Here is a 12,923-nt window from a genome sequence, read left to right as displayed (position 1 = left end):
CTAACCATTCAACGTATCGAGCGGTCCAAATAAACCTGGCTTTTAAAAGTCGAACTAGTTCATCTTTTATGCCGAGTTGTACTTCGGTCGAAAATTGTCGAGGGGGTTGGCGAAAAGGCTTACAACCAGCTTTGATGCATAATTCATGCTCGACGAGGGTTCGATCTAGACCAGGCATCTCATGGTAACTCTAAGAAAAACAATCTTTAAACTCGTTGAGTAATTTACAAAGTTTGGTTTTCATGGATTGGGGTAACAACGTACTTATAAATAATGGCCGAGGGTCATCAGCCGTTCCAACATCTATTTCCTCTAGTGGGTTTTTGACTTGGGGCTGACTATCTTCGAGCTTGGCCGGGGCAGCTTAGACTTTGTCAAGGGAAAAGATGGGACCATTATCTCTTTCAGTGAGAAACTCCACGAGGTTTACGCCTGAATTTGGTTATTTGGAAATAGTATACCAGTGGGCCAGCAATCGTTCCATGGTAAATGAAACCGTGGCTCGGCATTCGACCTATTTGGTGTCAGACATCGGGGTCAGTAATGAGGTCAACCAACCCGAGTCTCATCAAATCCTGGTGAACAGTCTCGGGCGCCAACCTTGATGGCTTTCTAAACTAAAATTCGAGTCGACCGTCCCTCATCGTTGAAATCATGCAAAGTGATGTAGTCGACGTGGTCATCAAAGTAATGTGTCTGAATCATGTTAGCTTCAAACAACTAATTGTCGGCCAGATGAACCACGATCGATTTTCCATCCCAGAAAATGTGGACGTGATATAAAAATGAAAGGATACAGCCAGTTTGATAGATCCAGTCTCGACCAAGCAATGCATTATATTCGGTCCTTCAGTCGACTATGAAGAACGCGGTCATGTGATTGCAACCTACGATATTTACATCTAACAAAAGTACCCTCTTGGTCTGAGACTTGTCACTAACGAAGCTACTCATGATGATCCCCGATGGAATAAATTCGTCATTAGAGGGATGTAATGCTCTCATGATGGAGATGGGCATGATATTAACCGTTCCTCCGTAGTCGATGAATATTTTGGAAACTAGATACCCTTCGATGTGAGCTGTAACATTTAACGGCTTCAAATGATGGAGGTTGGCCGAAGAAGAATGGGGAAACAGCTCGGTAAGAACTACTTTGAGTTTGTCTTCTCTGCTTACTTGCTCGTCTTCCTCCATGACGACAAAGTCGACTTGCGTCACTTCTTCAGCCATCACGTCACCATCTAAGAAATTTGGTTAGGACGTGGTTGGCTAAAATTCAGCCAGTAGAACATGGACCATGCTAATCTTTATATTTTTGAGAACCGAATGGCCCATTGGGTCAGGGCCGTCGTCTTCCGAACTATCAACCAAAGTATCTTGCTTTTTAATGTCCTCGACCTGATCATTTTTCTTTTCAAGTAATTGCTCATGTGGTACATCCATCGGACCTATTTCATTCTGATTGCTATCCCTGAGCTCACCCGACGCCTTACGGGCACGCTCTTGATAGGCGATATAGGCGTCTCTTGTGTCTAGATAAGCATCTAACAGTGCCACGCGTTCTTTCTCATCGGTTGTCAGGCTGAAGAGAGACATGGCTGAAAAGACATCAAAATGGTATCGTAAATATTGGAGGTCCTCAATGGAGAAAGGAAGCTCAGTGATCTTTATATCGATATATGGATCGACCTCGAAGTTGAGAACTCGAGCTTCACGTATATGCTGGAACCTGGCCTTTATCCCTAGATCAGTGGTCTTTTGAATAATCTGCTCGGCATCAAGGTTAGTTAGTGCCAAGTCAAGAGCCTCTTGACACGCCTTTGGTAGGCCGTATAAGTCATTAGCGGAATATTTCTTATGAAACTCCCATATATGCTTTAAGGCTTCACCGAGAAATGGGGGGTGTAGATTTCGTCAAACTCTTATTAATGGCTCTTAATAAAGTAATGGAGGAAGTTTGCTTTCTGCCTCTTCCTTGAAGTGTTCGAAACGAGCTTTCATCTCCCCAAGTCAAAGAAAAAGTTTGATGCGTTTCTCAGATTCTTCTATTGTGGCCTCAAAGTCGCAATTGATCACCTTTTTTCCCTGAAGTAATTCGACCATGATTGCCGGGGATTGTCGGTCATCTTTGTTACCTGTTATTTCCTTCAGCTGCCATTTTGTAATAGAGGTAACCTGAGCCGCATGTCGACGGGCCATGCAGTATATTCGCTGGCGCCAGCATTTTTATGATTTAGAAAGTGCGGTATATACGCCAGTAGGAGAATTATAACTATACCACATTTGGTCGCATGGCTTAGGTGGTTTAAAAGTTTTCTGGTTCGCGGATGAACTCGAGTTGCGCGTATAATAGTCCTCGTTATAAAACAGTGTGTCAAAATCAAGGTACCATCTGGCTGAAGGCGGTTCGTCAATCCTAGTTTGAAAGCCGAGCCTCTCAAAAACTCCCTGGTGTTGGCCTACGCCGAGCACCTTTTGAGGTGTCATTACAACATAAGAGACAGTCGTTCTATTGTAGCCTGAGGTGGTTTTTCCTTTGGCTTGGTGAGGATGACGTTTGTCTTTCACCGACTACATAAAACCATCGGCCTATCCGCTTCCACTGCGGATAAGCCGATGGTTTGTCAATTACTGTCTCGGTCGCGTCTATACTAGCATATTCTTCAGCTTCGGCCGACACATAACTAACAGTAGGGGTTTTTGTAGATTGTTCCTTGGGACGGAGACTTCAAGACCTTCTTTTCTCAAAGTAAATAGTCGTATTGCTCGACATGTTGAGCTAGTTCGTAAATGTCATAGAAATTCGCCCCCAAGAATTTCTTTTTTGTATTCTACATCCAGGCCGTTTAGAGCGATCCTAACAAACTCGACTTCTGGAAGTGGTACTCGGCACCAATTTCTGGCTAATTTAAACCTCGTAAGATATTCCATTGGTGATTCGTCAAAGGCCTAAGCCATCCTGGCTGAGGAAGACACTGATATGTCCATCCATGGCTGATAGAATTGCTTATGAAATTTCTCGACTAATTCCTCCCAACTTTGGATAGAGTTAGGTGGGCGATTGATATACCACGCAAAGGATGAGCCGGTTAGCAAAAAGTTGAACAATCGTAACTTATGAAAATCGCTATTAACAAATCCACATTGAGTAGTGAACCGGGCTACATGTTCTAATGATGATAGGGATGATTCTCCGGCGAAAAGGTTGAAGTCCGAAATTTTGAATCCTTTGGGGTACTCGAATTTTTCCATGAAAGTGGGATATGGATAAATGAACTTTGGAAACTTCAGCCCCTTCTTTAAGGCCGAATCAATCATTCTTTGGACCTCAATCATATCGACGGATGTTGTTTCTACTCTCTGATCGGATCCATCTAATCTACTGCTTGATCCTCCTCTTTTTTCCAAGTCGATCATTTTGGGCCGAGCAGATCCTGCCTCGGCCTGTATCGCTGATAACGAATTACTCTTAGGTTAAAGTTGTCTAAACGATCGGCGGGTCCACCTTCGTAGGCTTTATTAACCAATAGTTCAAGTAATTTGTTGTGTGTGTCACCATTACTACGTATTACATCTAGTATGATTTTTACTTCTCGACTAAAAATCTGAGATTGCTCTTCAAGTCTTCTTCGGAGAAATGATCTAATCAGTGGATCAGAACCTTCACCACCATCCTCATCGCAATCTTCTACTATCCCTTCAATTAAAACACCCTTGGTTTTGTTAGGAGTTTCTGCATTGTGAAGCTAACCGCCAAGACAAACTTCCTTTTCTCGGTGTGTCGCGCTTGTGGCCTCAGGTGTCACGACAATATGAGGCTTACGTGCTTGTGACAAGTCATCTTTTCCTGAGTTCTGGACTGGAAGGTTGGTCGTGGACTTTCCTATGACTATTTTCTTTTTAAACGATCGTGTCTCAATGGTCATGAACTTTGTAGTTTTAGCACTGGGTCTCACTGGGCGTGCCAAAATGTGGACCCTAAAAACTACCAAACCTACGTGGCATGCAGGCCAAGTAATTAATAAGCTAATTATGTCCTTCAGTTATGTACGAGGCGTGCCAACTCGTTGGCCGAGCTCGGCCGGTGAGTAAAATAAGTTGATGTTGCGTTGGGCGCGCTATTGACTTCTGAATCTCGCGACTGCAACCGAGAAAGGAACACGTCTAAGCCTTCGGGTTCTAGAGCCTGAAGACAAGGCTACTAGTCTTAAAAAGTTCACAGATCATCGGCACCGGGTTCAGTCATGGTGATTATATTCGTAAGAGTATAAGCACTCCAAACTGGTACCAAACTATATAGACACAAGTACTCAAAATAGATGTATGTCTTAATGGTGAATGTGGCTCGGCCGTCAAAATGCCAAACTCTAAAACTTACTTATGAATATCCTATCATAAAACAACTTGGTGTTTAATGCGCCGAGCCCAGTAATCTATAACACCTCACTTCATCGAGATGGCTGATAAGATGACCTCTACCAACAAGGACTCAAAAATCTTTGTCGACCGAGACTTGTATAGGTAATCAGTCGGCCGAGAAACATTGTTGTTTATCCAAACTAAAGGTGCTCCTTGATCGGCTGATTCTACGGCTCCAGTGCTATTTATCCAAACTGAAGATGTCACTAGTTTCCTTCATAGTGCTATTTATCCAAACTGAAGATGTGTCGGTGGGAAAAAGAAAATAAAAATCTCAAGGTTGTTGAGAGGTTTCGCGTAGAGCTAGAGTTTGCGCAGGGCAGTTTGTGTGTTGAATTAGAGAGGCTTCAAATGTTTCACGGTGTCTTGTATTTATAGCAACGAGCCTACTTCTAGCCAAACTAGAGATATACTCGGATTAGGACTCCTCAATCCAAGCCGATTAAACTTCAACCAATCCTAATCTCCATACGATTATGAACCAAACCTTCAAACAAACCAGGTTCATCTCTTAATCTCATGTACTTTAGCTTTGAGACTCCTTATTATACTAGGATTCGACTACTTCACCTTTATCCAAAATAATCCTCTTTGTAGCAGGATTCGGCCAACCTCGACAAGGCCGGCCCATGACAAGATTTTAAATAAACACCATTGGGCCGAGAACATTTTTAGGCTCAGCCCAAAATAACATTTTGGGTCCAAACAGATCATTTTTTAAAACTTAAACAATCAATTGCATATATATAATCCTTTTTATTTAAAAGGACTACTTGAGGATTTGTGATGTAGAAAAGATGGCTAGAATGATAAGAACAATTGAAAAGGTGGAAAATCGACAAGTTCTAGCATTGTAGATTTAGTATTTAATGTCTGATTAAGGCCCATGACCCATAATTTTGAAGACAACGGCGAGACGAACATGATCTAGGGCTTTGCCGGGTGGAGAAATAAATTGGTTACAAACTCATCATTTACGAGATTCAAACTTAAACCCCCTCACTTACAAGTCAAGAAATTTAATACCACTAGGCCGTAAAACTATTTTTCCCTTGTTGAATGGGAATTTTTAGCGAAACCCCTTCATTTACTAGCTCAATGAAATTTTAAGATTTTAGGACCTTTTGGTATATTTTTATTTTTTAAATTTATTTCCTATTTGTACTCCAAGAGAACATAATATGAGTAAGAAAAAAGACATAGTATCACGTCTGCAAGAAAAAACGCTCTTACAACAAAATCGAAGAACATTCCGCAAAAAAAAAAAAGGCTCTCTCACGTGATACACCTCCAACAAAGTTGCAAAACATCCTACATGAGAACGACACGTTTACATGGTACACTCCAACATTACTCAATAGTTCTTAAGTTTGTTGGTGCTTTCGTGCGCTTTTTTAAAAAAAATTTACAGACCATTTTCATTGTATTATTTTTCTTTTGAATTGTGGGAAAATCAACATAGTATCCAATTTCTTTCACAATAGTGGGGATGGAATTTGAATTTTTAATTTCTTTTAGAGAAGTCTCACTAAATTAGATTCTAACTGGAAAATTGACAAGAGTGTTGTAGCCTATTTTATCTAAGAAGGGAGCCGGTAGTAAGGAGAGAGATTGAGAGAGAGATGTGTTTGTAAAATTGTAGGGGAATGTGTGTTTTTGTTATCCGTTTTACACAGTGCCTTTATTTATATTAATAAGGGGGAGAAGAAATCCTTCATCCCGAAGGAATACAAGTTGTAATAGGACAGGATAACTAGAATCAAATCTAATCTAAGATTTACTCAATCACACATAAACTAGGATAGTTTACAACACTCCCCCTTGAGTGTGTAAATACTCAAGGTAGATTCAGCATCATGCAAAAGTTGAGGAAGTCGACTCATCAACATTGATTCTAAGGAACACACGTATTCTCAATAAGGTAGGAACTTGCATAAGAAAGTAAGTCTCACTGAAGAAAACCCTAAGGCTATGGCAAAAACCCGAGTAGGGACAAAATTCATAGTCTAAGGAAAAATGCGTGAGTAATGCAAAGTCAAATGAAACGTCTACAGGATGACATTAGGGATATGATCAACCCAAGGTGGGTGCCTCGTTAAAACCTAGTTAGGTAGCAAAAACCCAGTGGGAAAAGTGCTCCTAATCGTAGGGAAAAAAAGTACATTAAGATCAAGCAAGTATACTTCAGGATACTCCCCCTAAGTTTGACACAATTCCAAAGAGAACTAGCAATATTACAACCCAGAAAGTTTACGCAAACCAATTCCATGAACAAGCTTCTAAAACGTCGTCTTCGGCAGTGATTTGGTGATGAGGTCAGCCAGATTGTCTTGTGAAAAAATTTGCGTGACTTCAATCTTCTGATGCTCTTGTTATTGATGTGAGAAGAAGAACTTGGATGTAATGTGTTTGGTGTTGTCTCCTTTAATGTAACCCTTCTTGAGCTATTTGATGCATGTTGCGTTGTCTTCATAGATCATCGTTGGGACATCAACGGCGGAGTAAGATCGCAGGAGCTTCAAATATGGCCCACGACTGCTCTCAACCAAAAGCATTCCCAAGTTGCTTTATGTAAGGTGATAATTTCAACATGGTTAGACGAAGTGGCAACTAAGGTCTGTTTAGTTGACCTCTAAGAGATTGCAGTGCCTTCAATGGTAAAGACCGTTTGAGAACGCACCTTGTGCGGATAAGATAAGTATCTTGCGTCGATATAACCAACAAGATTAACAACGAAGGAGATGTCGAGTTTAGTGCATTGAGCTAAGTACAATAAAGCACCTATCGCTCTTAGATAAGGAACTTCAAGCTCCAAAATCTCTTCATCATTCCCTTTTACACAAAAAGGATCTCGTTTTGCATCTAGCAATTGAACAAGCATAGGAGTGCTCGAAGGCTTCGCTTTATCATCATTAAAGCAGAGCAAAACCTTCTGGGTGTAGTTCGATTGATGAACTAAGATTCCATCCGAACAATATTCTATCTCAAGACTGAGATAGTATCAAGTCTTTCCTAGATCTTTCATCTCAAATTCCGACTTCAGGTACGCTGTAGTTCTCGCGAGCTCTTCAGGAGTTCTGTTGAGATTGATGTCATCGACCTATACTACAACTATCGCAATACCAGATTGTAACTTATTAATGAACACACAATGGCATAGTTCATTGTTCACATATCCCTGACTAGTCAAATACTCACTTAAACTGTTATACCACATTCTTCCAGATTGCTTCAAACCGTAGAGTGAATGCCTCAGCCGAATTAAGAGTGTATTCCGAGGTTTAGAAATATTTGATCTAGTCAATGTAAGTCCTTTGGGAACTTTCATATAAATTTCTATATCAAGATCCCCATAAAGATACGCAATTAATATGTCCATTAACTGCAAACTTAGTTTTTCGAAAACTACCAAACTGATAAGGTAGCGAAAAGTAATGTCCATAATGGGTGAATAAGTTTCGTCATAGTCAATCCTGGGGTGTTGTGAGAGCCTTGCACAACAAGACGAGCTTTGTAACGTATAATTTCGTTCTTCTCATAACTCTTCCAAACGAAAACCCACTTGTAGCCAACGGGTTTCACATGTGGAGGGGTAAGAGTTATAGGTCCAAACACATTACATTTCACAATTGCTTGTTTCTAGTTTGACCAATCAATTATACGTCGACATTCATCAACGGAACGCGGTTTAATGTCATCGCTCAACATGATCTCAATAGCTACTACATAATGCATCATTGACGATCATCTCATTTCTACACCACACGTCATATAAGCTAGCATAATAGACCAAAATCTCACGATTCTCTGGATAAGGACACTTCCGTAATCTAGAATTTCCTTATGAGTTTGATAGAATGAGTAAGCGACAGTCGGATTCACGGTAGGCTCTTCAGGGCCTTGTGCCGTGGGTTTCCTCTTCCAAGGGTGTGAATCCTTTGAACCAAGAGGTCTGCCATGCTTATGTGCAGGGGCAGATGATTGGCTAGTTGCTAATGTACGTGGATTGGCCAAAGTGGTGTCCCAAGCCTTCAGGAGAGAGGTCCATTGTACATTTGGTACATCCATCTTTGCAGGCGTATTCGTAGCTGGAATATATTATCTTGTCACTCGTGCAAGATCAGTGAAAGCATTTGGCATGCTCTAAGATATGCTTTGAAGATCTAATATGCGAAGCATTTCAATTTTAGACTGAACGGTGCAGGGATCTAAATGAGATAAAGTGGGAGTTGTCCACAATAATTCGCGTCGTTCTTCAAGAACGTTGACGTTCTTATCTCCCCCTAACGAAAGGAAGACTGTCTCATAGAAGTGACAATCCACAAAACGAGCAGTAAATGGATCGCCTATCAAAGATTCTAAGTAACAAATAATCAAAGGATAATCATATCCGTCATAGCTTCCCATCATTCGCTAAGGCCCTATTTTTGTACGTAAGGGCAGCGAAATTGGCACATAGAGCACACAACCAAAAACGTGCATATGTGATATGTCGAGTTCGTATCTGGTAACCAACTAAAGGGCGCTATATGGTTATGTTACAACAGGCCTGAGGCGGACCAACTTAGTTGCATGCAATATTGCATAACCTCAAGCAGTGATTGGGAGCTTAATACGTATGACCAACGATCAAGCAATCATTTATAAGCACTTAATGAATGCCTCTGCCATGCCGTTCTGGGTGTGAAATAGGGTACAGGATGTTCAACTTCAACCCCAACCGACATGCAATAGTCATCAAACGTTTTAGATGTGAATTCTCCAGCATTATCCAATCGAATAGATTTGATCGGATAATTAGGGTGGTGAGCCCTGAGCTTGATAACATGAGCCAACAGTTTGGAGAATGCAGTGTTCCTTGTGGATAACAAGCACACGTGTGACCAACATGTAGAAGCGTCAACTAAAACCATAAAATATCTAAATTGTCTGCAACGAATGTGAATCAATCCATAAATGTCCCTCTGAATCCGTTGTAGTAAAATTGAAGGATTCGAACAAATCTTGTCATAAGAAGGCTTAATGATAAGTTTTCGTATTGAACATGTTTGACATGCGATTCCTTGAATCGAACCTAAACTTCGGGTTAGTGGATGCCCATGTGATGATTTGAGAATACGGCGCATCTCTATTCATCCAAGATGTCCCAAACGATCATGGGAAAGTGTACTTTCATGCACGGTCCCAAAGGTAAGGCCGGCCACATAGTGGCATTCTATGGGGCATATGGTCATAGTATACAGACCACTCGGGATACGCTCAATCTTCTCTAAAATACGCTTCTGGCCATATTTGTATGAAGTTATGCACAGAAATTCAATTCCATTTTCTACGTGGGTTTCAGCATGGTAATTATTATCTCTAATGTCCTTCAAATGCAACAACATTCTTCCGGAACATGGAGAATAAAGTACCTTATTAATGGTCAAAATTGTACCAATGGACAGCATTATAGTGCCTTACCGTATCCTTCAATCATGTTAGATGGGCCTGAGTGGGTTGTCAGAGGTGCATTCTTAGGTATGAAGTTAGTGAAATAGATGCGTTCACACAAAACGGTGTGCATGGTTGCACTATCTACTAAACAACTAACTTCCCCACTAGTCATACCTAGAATGAAAAATTAATTTGAAACGGTCACATGCATAAAAGTTCTTTAAAACAAATATCCATTCAAAATAATTTAAGTATTCAAGGATGGTAATTAAGTAAAACTTAATATCCAAAAACAAATCACCAACAAAGAATCCAAACATAAAGGAAAATTGTTCGAAATTTAACCAAAAAACAAGGGGTTCGGCCACTACTGTGGAATTTAGCCCCAGTGTCTTATTTCAACTAAAAAAAATAGTTTATGTCTAATCTTCCAGAAGGGTGGTATCCTCCTGAAAGTCAGAAACCTTCATATTTGTACTTTCCAGTTCATCCACTTGCAAAAGGTTTAATTCAAACTTCTGACGACGAGAATGATATTCAACTACAACCTTCTGGGGAGCTCGGCAAACACGGGACCAATGGTCCTTTGAACCACAATGTTAGCACATATTTGCATCCATGGTTTCAAGTGTTTTATCCTTATTCTTGAAGTTCAGTGCCTTAGTTGCGAGGTTTAGGCACTTCTGGGATTTGTTTCCTCCCTTAGATGGGCCTTGGCTCTATTGACCTTGACGGGGTGGCTTCTGGCCATCCTTGCCACGCCTCTTTTGGCATTTCGGGGGTTGTTTTATGCTATAGTGTGCTTCAGGCACAGTAGTCACCCCAATAAGTCAAGCTTGATGATTCTTCATCAACAGCTGGTTCTGCTTTTCAACGAGAAGTAAAACAAAGATCAAATCTGAAAACTTGGTGAACTTCTGAGCTCTATGTTGTTACTGCATGACAATATTAGTAGCAGAGAATGTTAAATAGGTTTTCTCCAAGAGATCCTCTTCGATCAAAGTTTCGTTACAAAACTTGAGAAGTGATCGAATTCGACAAACTTCATAATTATATTCATTCATAGACTTAAAAGTCTTGGAAGCGTAATTAATGCTAGTCATGTCTTGCTTCAGGCAAGAATATGTCCTTTTAGTGATCAAAGCGATTAGCCAAAGCAACCCATAATGCACGTGGATCCTCCTCAGCAAGGTACTCAGTTTGTAGGGCATCATGAATATGTCTTCGGATGAAGATCAGAGCAGTGGCTTTTTTAACTTCGCCAACCAAGTTGTTTGTCTCATCTTCAATGGTGAGACGCAAGTTCTTTGCAGTGAGGTGGAGCTTCTCATCTTGTACCCACTTGAGGTAGTTCATTCCAGAGACCTCCAAAACGGTGAAGTCGAGTTTGTTCAGATTCGACATGTTCCTATCACAAAATAGATGGACAATATGTGGTTAGTGTAATGGAGAAAAATCAATCCATTCACATAGGAAAAAACATTCAGGTTCTAATAGACTTGTATTGGTTTAAATTTGCATGAAAAACTTCGGGTTTTCATAGGTGATGTTTTTAAGGAAAACTTCAGGTTTTCAAACAAGGCATGTTTTAAGAAACTTCAGGTTTCGAAATAATTATGAACTTTAGGTTCATATGTTCGTGCAGGCAAACGCAAATATATACATAAATATTATCACACCACATCCCGGGCCCCCACCACATCCCAGGCTCGACTCTACCGTAGCACGATATTGTCCGCTTTGGGCCCCGACCACGCCCTCACGGTTTTGTTTCTGGGAACTCACACGAGAAATTCCCAGTAGGTCACCCATCATGGAATTGCTCTCGCGTGAACTCGCACGAACTTCGGAGTTCCAATGGAACCCGAAGCCAATGAGCTCCCAAAATGCCTCGTGATAGGAAGAGATGGGCATGTACATATAAGGCTTACATGATCCACTCCCCAGGGCGATGTGGGATGTCACAAATATGCAACAGGAAAATATGCAAATAGAACTTTAGGTCTATAATTATAATTAAATGAATTATTTGGACTTCGGGCCAAATTTAAAGTGTGGGTGAAAAAAATATAAAACTCATTGGGCCCAAAAATAATTAGGCAATTAAACTCGGGGCCTAAAATAAGGCCTAAGCCCACAAGTGGGCTAAATAAATGGATGTCGTGCATCCCAAGCCCAAAATTGGGTGGGTTTGGTCTCAGGCCGAGTAGCCATACGAACCTAGCATCATAAAAGCAGCTGGTTGCATTCGCAAGCCTAAAGGAAAAAAGCCTATGAATGGCATGGATTGGCTGCGATGCAGTGCATAGGAGAGATAGTAGGAACCCATGATGGGCTCGACAAAGTCTTGGGCTAGATCATCACCAAAGCCCAACATGTTGGTGATGTGGATCGAAACGCACGGCACAAGCAAGCCCAATGATGTGGGTGTTGTGTGAATGAACCGTATGGAAAACCTAGGTCCATGAAGGCTTGGGTTTGGACCTTCAGGCCAACCCAGAGGCACTGGGTATGGAGATTTGCCAGAACAAGGTCAACGACGCCGCTTCAGGTCTATGGTCAGTGAAAGCCATGGTTCAACGGAGAACCAAGTTTTTGTCAACGGAGGTGAGATATCAACGTCGGGGGAGAGAAAACTGAAGGAATTCAATCAAATTCGAATGAAAACTCATGAAATTCTTCTAGAACTTCGAGAAATCGTTGGTAAAAATGATAACTTTCTTCCAAATTTCACGAATGTCGATCATGTTTTGTCGAAAAAATCAACAGGGAGAACCTGGGCTTCAGGCCGTGGGTCGGAATAGTGGTGCATCAAACGCACTGTTTCAGTTCAAGGCTTGGCCTGGGTTTCGATGTTGGGCTGGGCACGCCAAGCAGTCGCAGGCTGCTGGCCTGGTGCTGGCGGCTTGCACTATTCAAGGTTAGGGGTTCGAAGAACCCTGGTATTCCCGATTTCAATTTTTTTTTCTTTTTTTCTTTTTTTTTCAATTCAATGCAATTCAATTTGATAGTTTAATGCATGTACATATATTTGATGTAATTCATGGAAAATATCAAATTCACAT

This window comes from Malus domestica, chromosome 06 (assembly GCF_042453785.1).
Source record: "Malus domestica chromosome 06, GDT2T_hap1".
Lineage (NCBI taxonomy): Eukaryota > Viridiplantae > Streptophyta > Magnoliopsida > Rosales > Rosaceae > Malus > Malus domestica.
Note: the sequence above shows the minus strand (reverse complement) of the source record.